Here is a 15,849-nt window from a genome sequence, read left to right on the forward strand (position 1 = left end):
CACATGTTCCTAGGGCAACTATACATGCAGTGTTGCAGTTTGCCTGCTTCGTACCATCATGCACCCACTTCAAAACTTTACTAAAAGTGCACCTAAAAACATGCTGGCTATGCCCTTGCAACTCCCACTCTAAAATCACCCACCCCATCCAACCACTACCTTTCTTTCCACTCCACTAACTACCTTGATTATAGCAAGCTCAGATGCTCATAAGCCTAGTACTTATTATACAGCAGGAACTTCTCATTGTAACATTTCTTAATGTCTGTTATGTACTTCACAGATAAAGATTCTAGTTGTCTACTGATGTACTATGTTCTTCATCTGTAAATATGTTGTAATTGCTATGTTATATTGTTAATCGCTATGTAATCCAATGTAACTACTGTCTGTTTATTTTAACTGTGGAGATTTTCTCCCCGGGCCACCGCTGAAAATGGACCTATGTCCGGTCAGACACTCCCGGTCAACAAATGTAAATAAATAAATAAATAAATAAATATCTAATTTCATATCTAACATCTGTTACAGGATGCTGAAAATACTGTTCTTCACTGATATCCTTAGAGCAACTGCATCCTTTACATGGGATATACATTTAAAGGTATATTGAAGGGTCAATTTTTAAGAACTAGTAAGCATAATACTGATGAAAAAAAGATGTAAAGAGCAAATGGAACAATTATTTAGTGATTTTGTAGACAGTGGCTATGATGCTCAATTAATAAGAAGCATCATGAAAAATTGTTAAAAGATAGAGTACAATGGGCTAGCCCTATATTTGGAGAGAAGATAGTTATGGACACGATGCCTGATGAGAAGACTATAGAAGCAGTGGTAGTAAGATATGTTACTACATATACGAATAGGGTTAAGCAAATAGAAAATATTATCTGTAAGCATTGACGAATTTTAATGACTATGCAGGAGCTTATCCCAATCTTGGGGCATATGCCTAGGTTCACCTGTAGGAACTGTATAAATTTGAAAAGACAATTATGCTATAAAGATTTTGATATGAATGTAATTATTCCTAAGGTGGGTAGGTATGGGACTGTTCCATGTAAAGGATGCAGTTGCTGTAAGGATATCTGTGAAGAACAGTATTTTCAGCATCCTGTAACAGATGTTAGATATGAAATTAGATATCAGGCAAACTGCAACACTACATGTGTAGTTTACCTAGGAACATCTGAAAGATGTAGATGCTTCTATGTAGGGAAATGTCCCAGACTATTAAGAGAAAGGATAATGAACATAAGTCAGAAATTAAAAGGAAGATAGACTCTAATGCATTAACTAAGCACATTACAGATAATAATGAAATGCATACCTTTAGGTTTAAAGTGTTGGAAGTAATATATCAAAATATTAGAGGCGGTGATATGATAAATCAACTGGATGTGGCTGAATATAAATGGATTACTTTACTTGAAGCTGATAAATATCCAGGACTGAATAATATGAACATAATAAAACCTGTCCTGGCTAAAAAGCAGAAGCAATATAAATAATTTAAAAGCCTTATTCTCTTATGTCATTTCATGGAAATATGAAATATATGTATATATGTTTTTAAGGAATTTGTTTAAATAAGATGCTTTTTAGCATGAAAGTAATTGAATATTTCATTTAATATTTCATTTATATATCTTATTTGCATAATTAATTGTTTTTATGATGTTATTCGTTGGCTGTGTCATGTGGTGTTTGAAGTTAAGTATAAAATCATGTGATTTTAAATGTTAGTCAAACACTGATGAAGGGAGTTTACCTGAAAGCTTTGTTGGAATAAAAATTGGACATTTCTACTAAATGGGGTGTTCTTTTGGAATATCTATTTACCAGACGTAGTTTGCTGCAGTTCAGTTCGTGTTTTGGGAGGTATGACAAATGTGTCAGGGCCTTCACCGTCAGCCAGAGACATTTCAAATTGTGACATACTTGTTGTACCCCACTACCCCATGTAGTGACTCTGGATGTGTCAAAACAAGGCAAGGAGTAGTTATGCAGTGTAAGTCTGCAAAGTATCCCCCCATAAGAATTACTACATTGGCTTTTCATCTATCCTTGATTTTGCAGAATGTTCTGGTTTTCCATCATATGTTTATACTGTTGATTTATGCTTCTTGTTATTCAGAAAATGCATGTTGTTGCAGTGCCTGTTACATTATGTTTAAGTAGCAATTCTTTAATGAACATCATGTAAGCTTGTCTGAGACTGTAAGATGCAAGTAAGCTTTAATAAGCATACTGTTAAAGAATTATCAGCATTGAAAGCTTTTTTGTTGTTCCCATGCAGAGAATATTTACATAACTAGATAACGTAAAACCTTAGGTATTGAAATGCATATGACAGTATTTGTAATAAAGGACAGGTTTATAGTATTTTCAGAAGCTTATTACATTTGTTGAAGATTTGCAGTCATCTTTGCAGGCTTTACTCATAAACTAAATAGAATGCAAATCTATCATGTATGGTCCATAACCTGTTCAGTAATCATTTAAGCAATTTATCTTGAGCTTGTTTCTTGTTTGCTGTTAATTTTATACTTTGATCATGTTTCCCCCATGAAACAAGTAGATAGTTGTTGTCAGGCAGCATGTGTTTTTTGGATAAGAAACATTTTTACAAGTGAGGGTAATTGGTATCATAGTGATTGCTACTTTCAGCATGTTTCTTGGTACTTTTATAAAGCTGAATATAAATTATCATTAGAATTGCAGTACAAGGAGAATTGGTTTGAGTTGAGTGCTTCTTGTTTTTTTATACTTGATTTTGACTGGCAATCCAGTAATGTATTTAAAAAGTAATTTATTTTTTCATGCCTCACAGCCTTTTTATTTCCATCTAGATATTAAGTAAGCTGTCATGTAACCAATGCATTGAAGTATTTTTTTCTTCTTCACTTTGTTTTGTCTTGATTGGACTCTCATAATGATGGTTTGGCACTCAGGGCAGTGTATTTAAAGTCCCAGTTTTGTGGTTGTGAGCATGGCTCCACCCCTTTCTAGTTGGCCACACCCCTTTCTAGTTGGTCACACTCATTCTCATTGGCCTCACCATTCAGCTGTTTCCTGCAGCCCCCCTTTGATTTGAAGTCACCAGCCCCCACTGAAAGTAATGTACTTTACAGGGAAACTTAACAGAAAGACTACAGATTTGTGGCAAAATACAATCAACAGTGAATATGGAAACAGGCCTTGAGATATTATGAATGAATAAAATCAGGGAAGCAGTGCAAAAGGGATACAACAAAAAATCTTGGAGATCACAATAAGCATAGCTAGAGGCATCACCAGCAGTAAAATAAGAGAAGTTATTGCTCTTCTGACTTAATATTTGATGAGACAATATCTTGAGTATAATGTTCAGTTCTGGAAGACTCTCTTGTCAAAAACATGAATGGGATAAGTCTATTCAGAGGAGGAATACAAACATGATGCAAGGTCTGCTGCAGATATGGTAGTATGAAAGGTTAATACAATTTAACATGCAGTTATGTGAAGAAAAAAGTGAGACAGATACATGATGCAGACTTTGAGATATCATACATGGGTCAGCAAATTCAAAAAAAGGAGACATGAACTAGAGTGAATTATGTGAAAACAGATAGATGGCAGCATGCAGTGTAGAAGTATTTTATTAGGGAGAGTTGTAGAAGCACATAACTACTTCCTGCAAAAGGTGGATAATTCTCTGATTGTAGCAAGGGATATTGTGGGAACCAGGCCAGGAGGATGACAGTGAGCTGCCATTGTTGTTTAAACCATCATGGTGAATGTCTCTGATTTCTCTGTACTGGCAACATTTGCAGCAGTACAGGTACATCACCTGCAACAATGACCAATTGACCAATGCAAACTTGAAAGCAGTGTGTGTAGTTTTCCATTTTGGTTAAGCACTTATTGGGTAGATTCACGAGTGCTTCTCCTGACTTAACTATAATGGAGCTCACAAGGACACTGAACAAGAAGACTTAAGATGATAGAGTCACATGACATGCTGATGAGCCAGCTTTCTACTTCTCAAGTCTCAAGTCTAATAGAGGTATGTAAGATTAGTGCACCATAAAGGAACAAAAGCACATTAATTATTTTTGCCCTGGTTGGGTACCATCCTGACTTCTATTCCAACCCGGATGGCACTGGCAGACCCCTCACAAGAAGGATGACTGGGCTGTAAGAATCTTGTTATGCCTACAGAATGGCTTGGTATATATACCTGAGACTGAGGGCTGGTGAGCCATTGAGTGGTCTGGTTCCTATCCCTCAGGAGAAAGAACCAATGGGTCATTTGGTTGAAGGTAGAACAACTAGTTGGTATCAAGTGGACAGTTGGGGAAAGAGATGAGAAGGTGGAAAATTCACAGACTGCAGGAAATTTCATTACAGAATGATCAGGCATAACACTGTGAAAGATTAGCAGATGTAATGTTATGGTTCAGTGATGTCTTCCCCAGACACTGTTGTTTTCTGTTATTACTGAATGTTTTGAACTATATTGGATGTGAATTAACATTTCAACTCAGTTATTTTTGAAGGTTACATTTTCCAGAAATCATTTCACAATGACACATTATCACTTGGAATGCATGGTGGAAGGCCTTTGCAGCCATTTTTAAGTATGTATATGTCTGATGATACTGGAGTTATTATTCTGTATTATCAGATGTGGTAGAGCTTTGGGTGCTTTGCTGCTTGCTGATGGAGTTGGCAGCTTAACAGAGCAGCATTTAATATTGATGATTCAAAGTCCCTGACCGGGTTCCTTTTGTGTGGAGGTTAAATGCCTTCCTTGCATCTGTGTGAGTTTCTGATGGAATGCCACTTTCCCCTGACATCCATAAGACATGCAGGTGAGAGAACTGCTCTTGACAGTTCCTAGGTGTGTGCTCAGTCTGCACATAGGAGAACATGTGCTATGTGATAGACTGGTGACCCACTCAAAAATGTATTTTTCTGCCTTGTACCTGTTACTTTCCAGGATAGAATCCTGCTGTCTTTAACCCTTAACTGGACAAAGTCAGCATTGAAATGGCTGGATGGTCAGGTGGCTAGCTCTCTTACTGGGTGAATAGAAAGATGGACGAATGGATGGATGGGTGAGAAGGTATATAGATAAACAGATGAACTGTGGGAAAATCTGGATATTCAAAGTGGTGGTATTCTAAAAATTCATAATTAAACATATAACATTTAGTGAAAGCTCGGTTTAAACCATTAGTTTGCAGAATTCTTGTCGCTCTGCCAAATCATGCAGCATTCTTACTATCAGCCTGCATTCCAAGATCTCCTGCCAATGAACCACACTGAGCAGCTCTTCCCACAGATTAGGCCATCTAGTGAGAGCTATCCATGAAGACAGCACAAACTAAAGCCAGTCAAGAAGCTGTCCCTGGTTTGGGTCATCCTCTGCACTCACTAAGATTTCTTACTTAGTAACCTTACTTACCTAAATCTTACCTCTGTTGGCATGACACTGTGATGCAACACCAGCAATGCCAGCCTTACCATCAGCTAACATCCATACATCTTTTATGTCGGTGAGGAGGATATCAATCTGTTTGAGTTCTTGGATTTGTCAGACAACATCAGCTGCTCAGCCCTATCACTCACTGACTTACTTTTCCAATGCCCAGATTGCAAGTTAAATTCAGGTCATCTATGGTATAGTCAAAAGCATAACATCTTTATCACAGATCTCACTTGCACATAGGTTCATAGGTTCATAGGTAGGTACTAGGCTATCAGCCCTAGGGCCTATACAAGCCTAGCCAAAAAGGTACCCTGGCTTTCGCCACCCAAGAAAATGATTTTCCTGTGCCCCTGTTGAGCAGAGCCACAGAGGTGATCCCCGGGGTGAATTTCCTATTTCCCATCCAATCATCAAGATTTTTCTTGAAGAGTGCTAATGAGGAGCTTTGTTTGATATAGATAGGTAGCTTGTTCCAGAGTATGGGGAGTCTCTGGGACAGGAATCTATCCCTCCAGCATGTTTTGTTTATTGTGGTGACAAGGTTTAGGTCCCTAGAGTGTGTAGCTTGGAGGGATTAGGATTTCTTTAAGTGCAGCATATCCAACAGCTCTGGGTTTGACATAGCATTGTATGTTAGGTGGAGATCGACTCTGAGTAGGTGATATGTGACTTAGTAAAGCTGGAGTGTTTTGAGACGGTCTGCATAGGGCATCTGTTTGAGGCCAGTAATTCTCTTTGTGAGGTATTTCTGTGGCCTTTCCAGTTGTTGTAGATATCTTGTGAGGTACATACCAAAAGGGGCATTGTACTCTATAATGGGTCTAATGAGTGACTAGTAGCGGGGAACAATGACCGCTTTTTTCCTGGATGAGAAACCTTTTGTTATGAGGTGTACCACATAGAATAATTTCCTGACTACTGTGGTGATGTGATTATCAAAGGAGACACTACTGTCCACATGTGTCCCAAGGTCTCTTATCACACTTTTGGTGTTAAGTAGACTACCACCTATGTGGTAGCTCATGGGTACAGAGTTTTTACTAAAGGGGATGACAATAAACTTTTTGGCATTGAGCTTGAGGCCGTGGATTTGACACCAGGCAGTTGTCTCATTGAGGCCCTTTTGTAGGATGTCCACATCGTTAAGAGTTTCAATTATGGCTCTTAGTTTGCAGTCATCTGCGAACTTTGTTAGCCAAAGACCTTCTGTGTTAGCCTGTACTTCAGAAAAGTAGATACCAAACCGGAGAGGACCCAGGACTGAACCCTGTGGTACTCCACTTGTCACTGGTCTGAAGTCGGATTTGGAGTCTGCTACTTTCACAGTGTGGGTTCTGTCAATGAGCCAGTTGGCAATCCATCTTCTGACATAGGGATTTATACTTAGTTTAGTGAGTTTATCTATAATTCCAGAGTGGGGGATGGTGTCAAAAGCCTTGGTGAGATCTAGATAGGCTGTGTGAACCACCTTACCCTCATCTACGGCTTTGATGACTGCTTCAAAGAAGTCAATCAGGTTTAGGAGACATGATCTGCCTTTTAAAAACCTGAACTGGGTAGGGTCCAGAGTTTGGAGATTACCAATGTCTTTGTTTATAAGTTCCATGATGTTACATTCCATGGCCTTGCAGACCAGGCTCATTAGGCTAATGGGGCTACTTCACTGAATATGCAGAGGGAAAAAAGATGTGCTCATCTATTCCACTGTAGGCAAATGGAGGCTGAGAGACTCAAACCAGGAATTACAGAAGTTGCACCTGCATAGGTTATGGGTTAATTCCCTTAAGTATGAATTGGATAATTAAACATCATATCACAACAATTCAGATGTTTCAGAATTTACTTTTTTATAATAATACAAAAAACCCAAGGAGAGAAATGCAATTAAACCAAACAACACACAGTATAATAGATAATTATCTGGCCAGATTAGACCAGTAATACTGTATATTCATTTGCTTTTTTAGGCACTGTTTTCATTGTTTTATTGTTTGATTATTTTCTTGATTAGTGTTTTAGTTTCCTTTAACTGTATAATTAGTATGATAGTGGAGCTTTTCTCCTCGGGCCTCTGCTGAAAATGGACATGTATCCAGCCAGACTAGTATAAATAAATATTGAGAACTGCTATAGTTTATTAAAATAATGAAAACACACAGTTTTTTTTGTTAAAAAGCACACAGTAAACTATTTCATCATGTGAGAATTTGAACAGGTAATTATTTACTTATTTCAGGAAAACGTGGTCAACATTATCTTCAGTTTGTATACATTTCAATATGAAGGACAGTTTATGTGTCAACAATAGTCCCTGTTTCAGCACTTAACTTTGTTTATGATGTATACTCATACAATGCTTCTGGAAACATGTTTCTGTTACCATTGTCTCTGAAATTTTCCACACAAAAAGAAACAATGCACATGCTGTTTACCGTATACAACTATGCTTTATTCTTCTTGTCTGCATTTTGCTTTGTAGAAAATGGCAAATTCTACAGAAAGGAGTTCTGTTTCAAAACCTGTGTTGCTTTGTTCAAGAATCATAGTGCTATATGAAAATAAATTAAAAGGAGAAATCAAATTACAATGACTCTTTTATTAAAGTATCTTTTCAAAGCTGAAACCCCTGTATGAGTTTTGTTTAAAAGACATTCAAAGAATCAGTTTCCTGAGCCAAAAGATTCTGAATGCGAACCCTAGAGGTCTTTCTTGACATTTTCAAAGACGCAGCTGGATTCAGCAGTTTAACTTTGTACAAAATCATTGATGCAAGAACACTATTTTCTCTTTTGTGGCTCTTACTGTGCTGTACATTTCTTTCTCTAAATGTGAAGGTTGCATTTTCCTTGAGTGAAGAACTTCCTTGCAGTTTTTATCATATTGTTGTTGATTTCACTAGATGAGATTTTCAGGTAGTGTACGAGGCCTTTAAAAGTAGTATGAACATTTTTGGATGAGTTGGAATCCATTGTATAAAATACAAGATGAGGTGATTAACCCTTTTTATCCAAGGTATCACAGAGGCTATACTCTTCTTGCATGAATGGCTATGGCCGCAATGTCTTGGGCACAAAAGAAACATAACAATCCAGCAATTCAAAAGCACCCTTTCATAAAGTTATTCTTAAGAAAATGTACATTCTTCTCATGAAAAGTCATTGCATCCTATCATTATACAAATAAACACCTCATTTAAGTTTTTTGTATTTCCTAACAAAGTCCTAGAGCAGAGAATATAAATGCATGAATATATAAAGCCATTGAGTAAGGTACTGCACATGTACGTCTACATAACTCTGTGTAAATGGACAGATCTGAATAACTTGTTGCCTTTCATTCACAGTCCTGAAGAACAGAACAGTCTTCAGCAGATATGATACAACCCATAGATAGTATGTGTGAGGCCAGTTAAACTACTGTTAGCGCTAGAGCTACCAATGACAAAAAGTGGAAATTAACTGGCAGCGTGTTGAACAGCATATAACAAAATAGATGTGTGGTCGGCCAGGCTTAAATATAACTATACAAATATAAAAATGCAGACAATGGAACAGCTCATGTGCCTGAATACTTGTCAGCAAAAACAAACAAGAGAGGCCCTGTCTCAGATGGAATAGACAGGACAGGACAGGGAAGTCATTAAATGAGTTACTGGAGGAGTTTTTTCATATTGTGTATATGGGCATCTAACCTCCTGTTGATTAGCTTACCTCATAATGTCTGCCAGCTACCTATGAGAGTCAAAGGTGTTACCTCACTGCCCCCATTGGGAACAACATTGCAAACATCTGGTGCAGAGCTACATGTAGTAGGTGGTGCAGTTAGGAAAGGAGGTCTGGAGGTGACTGTGGCATGATGGGACCCTGATGTTCATGTTTCTGGTGGTGGTGAGTTTTGTAGAGCTTAACACACAGCCATCCACATCTGTGTTCTGAAATGTAAAAGATTAAGTAATGAGCTACCTGGACACATGAACAAAGGGTTGTTGTTGAAGACACAGTAAATATGAGATCTGAAACAAATGTACATATACAAAAAAATTGCCACTCAAATATACACTTTCCTAATGGGTTATAAGTGAATGAAACAAGTAGATTAACAAAGTCTACCCCTGACATAAATGTACAGCCACCAAAAACAAATGGTGCTCATACATACTTCCCACATCTAATACTGTAGGTAGTAAATTCAGATGGACAACTGAAATAAATAATTAATGCAAAAAACATGGGTGGGGGAGATTGAACCCACAGACATCAGCATAATGTCGGAGCATAGCCTTGACATCTTGAACTCCTTGTCCAAGTATATAGCACAATGCATTCATACAGGCCCAAACTCTAATAACATTCAGTAGTCACACTGCTATTTTTGAACCATGAAAGTTATAACAGAGGTTGCAGTGATTTTTTAAAGGTGTAACAGTGAATCTATACTACTTTGAATATTTAAAACTGCATTCTGGAGCAAGAATACAGAGGCTGCAGTGATTTATGAAGGGTGTAACACTGAATCTATACTACTTTGAATATTAAAAACTGTGCATTGGAAACAAGAATATTCACCCTGATGTTTTCTTAAGTACTACTATCTTTCCAGTGTAGTTGCTTATTCATTGCAATGGCTTCAGGGAATATGGAGGGCAAAACAGCACTGTGTAAGATCTATGGATGGCATGCACTGGTAGGTTATATGTGTATCTATGCATGGTATATACTGGTAGGTTGTATGTGTATCTATGCATGGCATGCACTGGTAAGATATATGTGTATCTATGGAAGGCATGCACTGGTAGATTATATTTGTAGCTATTTATGGCCTGCACCGGTAGGTTGTGTGTGTATCTATGAATGGCATGCACTGGTAGGTTGTATGTGTATTTATAGGTGGCATGCACTGGTGGGTTATATGTATATCTATAGAAGGCATGTACCTGTAAGTTGCATGTGTAGTTATGGACGACATGCACTTTTAGTTTGTATGTGTATCTATAGATGTCATGCACTCATACTTTATATGTGTAGCTGTAGATGGCATGCACTGGTCTGTTATATATGTATCTTTGAATGGCATACACTGGTAGCTTATATGTATATCTATGGATGGCATGCACTGGTAGGTTAAATGTACGTCTATAGATGGCATGCGCTCTTAGGTTGTATGTGCATCTATTGATGGCCTGCACTAGTGGGTGTATGTGTAACTATGGATGGCATGCACTGGTAGGTGATATGTGCATCTGTTGATGGCATGGACTGGTAGGTATGTGTAACTATGGATGGCATGCACTGGTAGGTTATATGTGCAGCTATAGATGGCATGCACTGTTACATTGTATGTGTAGCGGGATGGCATGCACTGGTATTTTATATGTGTAGCTATGGATGGGATGCACTGGTAGGTATACATGCATCTATGGATGGCATGCACTGGTAGGTTATATGTGTATCTATGGATGGCATGTAGTGGTAGGTTATATGCGCATCTGTGGAGGGCATTCCCTGGTGGGTATACGTACATCTATGGATGGCATGCACTGGTAGGTATATGTGCATCTATGGATGGCATGCACTGGTAGGTTATATGTGCATCTGTGGATAGCATGCACTGGTAGGTTATATGTGCATCTGTGGATGGCATGCTCTGGTAGGTTATATGTGTATCTATGGATGGCATGCACTGGTAGGTTATATGTGAATCTGTGGATGGCATGCACTGGTAGGTGTTATGTATAACTATGGATGGCATGCACTTGTAGGCTATATGTGCATCTATAGATGGCATGCACTGTTACATTATATATGTATCTATGGATGGCATACAGTGGTAGGTTATATGTACATCTGTGGATGGCATGCACTTGTAGGTATATGTGCATCTATGAATGGTATGCACTGTTACATTATATGTGTATCTATGGATGGCATGCACTGGTAGGTATATGTGCATCTATGGATGCCATACACTGGTAGTTTATATGTGTATCTATGCATGTCATGCACTGTTACATTATATGTGCATCAATGGATGGCAGGCAATGGTAGTTTATATGTGTGACTATTCATGTCATGCACTGTTACAGTGTATGTGTATCTATGGATGGCAGGCAATGGTAGTTTACATGTGTATCTATGCATGTTATGCACTGTTACATTATATGTGTATCTATGGATGGTAGGCAATGGTAGTTTATATATGTATACCTGGATGGTGTGCAATGTTGTGTTATATGTATATCTGTGGATGTCATACACTGGAAGGTTATATGTATAGCTAACAAGATTTCTACTTATAGGACCTAGTCTGTGACTGCTATTTTTCTATGTCTTCCCATAAGCCTAGAAGTTCAGGACTGTGGCATCTCACATCACTGTAATGTTGACGACACCGTTCTCCCATGTGTGGGATACCAGTGGCATAGATGACAGCCAGGGTTAAACTTGTCTGCACTTCAGTCTTACACTGAGGACCTTGACAGCCCTCCTGCAGGTGCCTCTGGCTATGAACCTTATAAAAGTGGTAGAGAAAGATGTTTGTCTCCTCCACATACTGCCTCTGTGCTCTAAATGAAGTGCACTCTCCTTCTCTACCAATGATGCCTCTGCTTGACGAATCACAGGAAAAAATGTTAGGAAATTGGCATCCAAAACAGTTCTTGTATGTACCATCTGCCACACTCTGATGGACATTGATTGACACCTCATTTGCCCAATAGATGGTGGTCTATGATAATAAAGTTACTGCATTATTATGGTTCATATTAAGGTATAAAATATAGCAGTCCTGTATCATTTTTTATGCTGGTGAGAAAGCAGGCACTACTGTGACTCCATTTAAATGAGGTTAGATGTGGAACCATTGCGCTATTGAAGAAAACAGTGCTACACTTTCTGAATTTGCAAAAGATGAAAGTCAGAAGCATTGTTAAGGCAAAGTCAAACTCTGTTTGCACATGCTAAGTGCTACTTTTTACAAATGCATTTTGTCAAGTGTGGCTGCATTTGACTGCTGTTGAACTTGCTGACATAATCTGAAGTAAGTTTGACACAACATGCATGTGTTTTGGGAAGGTGTGTTGAGAGGGGGACCGGAAGGGTAAAGGAATTGCTGGGCTTAAATATTGTTAAGCATAATGGGAGATGCACCCATTAGCACATACTCAGAGCACAGTTCAACACTTTCTTGCTGGACTTGCATTACAAAAATGTGACTGTTATATATATTACATTTTTATGCCATTTCCTAAATTCCTTTTAACCCTGAGAAAAAAACAGTCATGTCACTGTGGTCATTTGCAATTTTATAGGTATTGGTTTGCTGGAGGTAATTTATTCTTTAAACTTATGTGCCTAGTATTAATTAAAGAATGTGGGTAGAGATATTTTACTGTCAGACACACAAACAGCATGTCATATGGCCGGGGGGGGGGGGGCTGGTGGTATAAGGATTTGCAGGGACAGGCTGGAACAAGGCTTGTAGTTCCACTGTTTCCAATACCGACAGACCAATGGTTAAAAACAGGGGAAGCAAAAACATGCTGCAGACTCTGACCGTGTAAACCAAGCCAATGTTTTTCTTAGGAAGAGAATGAGGTTCTAAGTCTGTTCGTATTTCTGTATGGATGACAGCCCTTTGGTCTGCATGCTGATGACCAGTTCCTACTGGGTTCACACTGTGGAAGATGATTGACAAATGTTCATGCAGTTGGTGGCCACGACCACAGTTATAAGAGTGTATGCCACAGGGTCACTGACATTTCAAGTGTCACTGAATAGGAGCTGAACTTCTATAATGGGAAGGTAGATCAAGAGGTGGTAGGCTGTTAAGTGAATGACCTCTGATAGAGATGGAGGATATCCTGGCATCTCTTGTAGTCAGTGGAACCTCTACATGATTCCACAGTGTGGTACTGAATGTTGGGGCAGAGTTGGAGTGGCCAACAAGACAAACTACTGGAATGCCCCAGGTATGTAGACCTCTTTATTTGTACAACTACTTTCCATATTATTAAGGCTGTCTGATTTACAGTATAAAAGAACAGCAGGGATTCTTCCTCCTTCGTGACCATGTACACAAGGCATGCAATTAAGTTGTTTATTGTTTGAATGTTAATATTTATTTTTCTAGTGTTGGGTTCATGTTTGCACAGGATATTGTGATTTGGTGTATTCACAAGTGATTCTTTATCCAGCACCAGAACTGTGGAACTGACAATGCCTAATGTTGAGGGATCTGCAACCTCTGATAATGATGATGTGGAAGAACTGGCACAATCAGGGACTACAGAGTGTGTGCTGGACACAGTGAATGTGATCACTGCATCCCTATACAGACCATAGACACCCGGGATACACACATAACACAGGGAAGACAGGTTAATAGGGATACTATCAAACAAGGAAGTGAGGTGCCCCCTAGTAGACACATGTCAGAATCTGCCCATAGCACCTATGAGCAGATAGGTACAGACAGGGGATAATTGTGTTTACTGAAGACATGATTACCTCTTCCCCTTGGGCAGTGACTGCATCTCAGCATATGTACAAGACCATCATGGAGGTACAGGCTAGTACCACCACAGGCATGTCAGAGTTGGTGAGGATAATACGTCAGCATGATTACCTACAGGAGTGTATGCCCCATATGTGTGATTGTTTTGATAGATTCAATCACATACCGGATTGTGTCATGTCATCTCAGGCTTGCATACCAGGAGTAAGAGGCCATCCAAAAAGCCAGTCCACTGCTACATTTATAGATGATACCCATTATTGCCATGGAAAACAAAGATTCTGCTCCCGCACCACTAGTTGTGGAGGTGTTTATACCCAGGATAGGGAATCTCTGTGGTCTTGGAAGCTGAATTAGTGGCATTTTTCATTCCAGATATTGCTCATGGTTATGCAGAAAGCTAACATCTAGGCAGGATCATGCTACATCCAGTGCAACTCCTGGTAGAGACAGCTGTTGTGGACAGGTGCATACAAAGGATGCTAGCACCAGTGGTATGCATGCCCTGGACTTCTTCAGGACATTAAACTGCAGTACTGTAAATACCGCTGAGGCTATGTCCCAGCAGACCCACACTCATGTCAACCCAGCACTCAGTACATCACACAGATACATGCCCAAACTCATATGCATCATAAACACACACACACACACACACACACACACACACACACACACACACACACACACACACACACACACACACACACACACACACATAATTCCACTGAATCTGGCCTTTCACAAAGACCATAAACACACCAGCACCTTTTTCTTTAATAATCTTCAGCACTGATACTTAATTGTGAAAGACATTCAGTCCTGTGCAAATGATGACAACTGTGCCCTGCCCTTTGTACATTGTTACTTGGATTGCTTATGCCTGATGCACAGTGTAGCCAGCCTATTCATGTGTAAGCACAGCCTGGTATTGGTTTTGTATGCATCGTTTTCCTTTAGTGTATCTGTATTACTCTTGTGTACTATGTTCTGATGCTATGTACAAGACACTCTGGGGGATTTAATAAAGCTGTCGTGGTGTCCGCAATGCGGACACTGGCACAGGAATATTTAAATTCAGTAAGCACTATGTAGAGGCACGCACCCCAGGAAACACCATGTAAACATTATGGCATGCTAACTGACTGAATAAGCAGCCGATTAGTATGCAAATGAACCAGGGAAAGAGGCTGGAGCAATTCAACATGGTAGGAATCAACCGTGTAGGCTCTATGTTGCTGTTCCATCTGTATTCAAAAACATTTTGAATACAGCCACAGAACCATACCTCTAGACCTCTAAGTGCTACAACTCCTGGACAAAGCCTGACAAAATGGCATAAGGCATAAAAATAGGGGCACATTTTAAATATTGCTCATATAAACTTAGAAAGCTGCTAGAACAGGTTTTGTGTTAACATGCATTTTCTGAAGGATTTGAAGTCTGAAATTGAAATATATGTCATTACTTAGTGACTTAGATCCTCAGATCATCCCAGTGATTTTCCAGAAAATCACAAATTTTATGAGGAACAGACCAAAAATATGAGGCAAAAATCTATCTGGACAGTTGAAAGGTATGCACGGAACTGTACTACAGGATATACCTTTCAACCTCTTAGGGCAAGACATTTGAACAAAGCCATAAATAATGGGTGGGAAAAGGGCCAAAAACAGTGACTCTTTTTAAATACTGCTCTTACAAACTTAGAAAATTGATAGAACACTGGGTTTGTTTTTGCCACACCCCCAATGACCTGTATACATCATAAGTTATGCAGACCTCTCAACCTCTTAGGGCAAGACATCTGGACAAAGCCATAAATAATGGGTGGGAAAAGGGGCCAGAAATAGGGACAC

The sequence above is a fragment of the Protopterus annectens genome, chromosome 6.part0, assembly GCF_019279795.1.
Source record: "Protopterus annectens isolate FY-2018-M chromosome 6.part0, PAN1.0, whole genome shotgun sequence".
Lineage (NCBI taxonomy): Eukaryota > Metazoa > Chordata > Ceratodontiformes > Protopteridae > Protopterus > Protopterus annectens.